This window comes from Alosa sapidissima, chromosome 21 (genome assembly GCF_018492685.1).
Source record: "Alosa sapidissima isolate fAloSap1 chromosome 21, fAloSap1.pri, whole genome shotgun sequence".
Classification (NCBI taxonomy): domain Eukaryota; kingdom Metazoa; phylum Chordata; class Actinopteri; order Clupeiformes; family Clupeidae; genus Alosa; species Alosa sapidissima.
Window position 1 is genome coordinate 29,875,839 of NC_055977.1, and position 973 is coordinate 29,876,811.

The following is a 973-nucleotide window of genomic DNA, read 5'->3' on the forward strand; positions in this document are numbered from 1 at the left end:
AGTAGGTCCGGCTAAACAGGACGTCTTCGACCCTAATGAAGTTCCCATGTTCCATAGCTGTGGCCAGGTTCAAGCAGACACTGAACTAGCATGGGTTCCACATCAACTTTGCAATATTTGAAATAAAGAGACTCATCAGATGCCTACTGCATGCAGAAATAGCTGTAAAGAATATCTAGAGGGTTCTGATAATCTAGAAGGTTATGATGATCTAGAGGGTTATGATGATCTAGAGGGTTTTAGAGAGTTCTGATGAGAGGATTATGATGATCTAGAGGGTTCTAGAGGGTTCTGATGATCTAGAGGGTTCTGATGATCTAGAGGGTTATGATGATCTAGAGCAAGGGTGGGCAAACGGGTGGGGTGGGATCCGGCCCGCCAAGCACTTTCATCCGGCCCGCCGAGCATTTCATTGGCGTTAGAGACGACGTTGGTTAGCTTTACTGCAAACTGCTTTTCACTCTCCTTAGAGAACGTTTACAATGTCAATGTCAAAACATCATGTTAAATAGAGATGATAGGCCTACTCTTAGTTATCTCCTTTGCAGCAGATCTAACGTGAACGTTATGCAAGCCATTTAATTGGGAACGCGTCATTGCGCTCACGAGAGGGAGAGAGAGCAGCAGGTTCCAGCTGGCTTGGCATTGATAAATAATATCTCCTTCTTATAAGAAACTTTTAAAAGGAAATCATGAAGGCAACAGTAGTTCCCACTACTGACCATTTATATACTGTGAGTATACACTACATACAGTAGATAGCCATAGTGGAGCAGGTACAGCACTAGCCATAGTGGAGCAGGCAGAAGATCATTGAGAAGAAATAAACGTGAATTCATGAAGCGACAGTGCACAATTTATACATTTGTTAAACAGCATCAAATTAGCAGTAATTTTTAAGCAATTAATATTTTAAAACAAATACTTTTGATACTAAATGATAGGCTATAGAACATTTACTTTTTTATGTGTG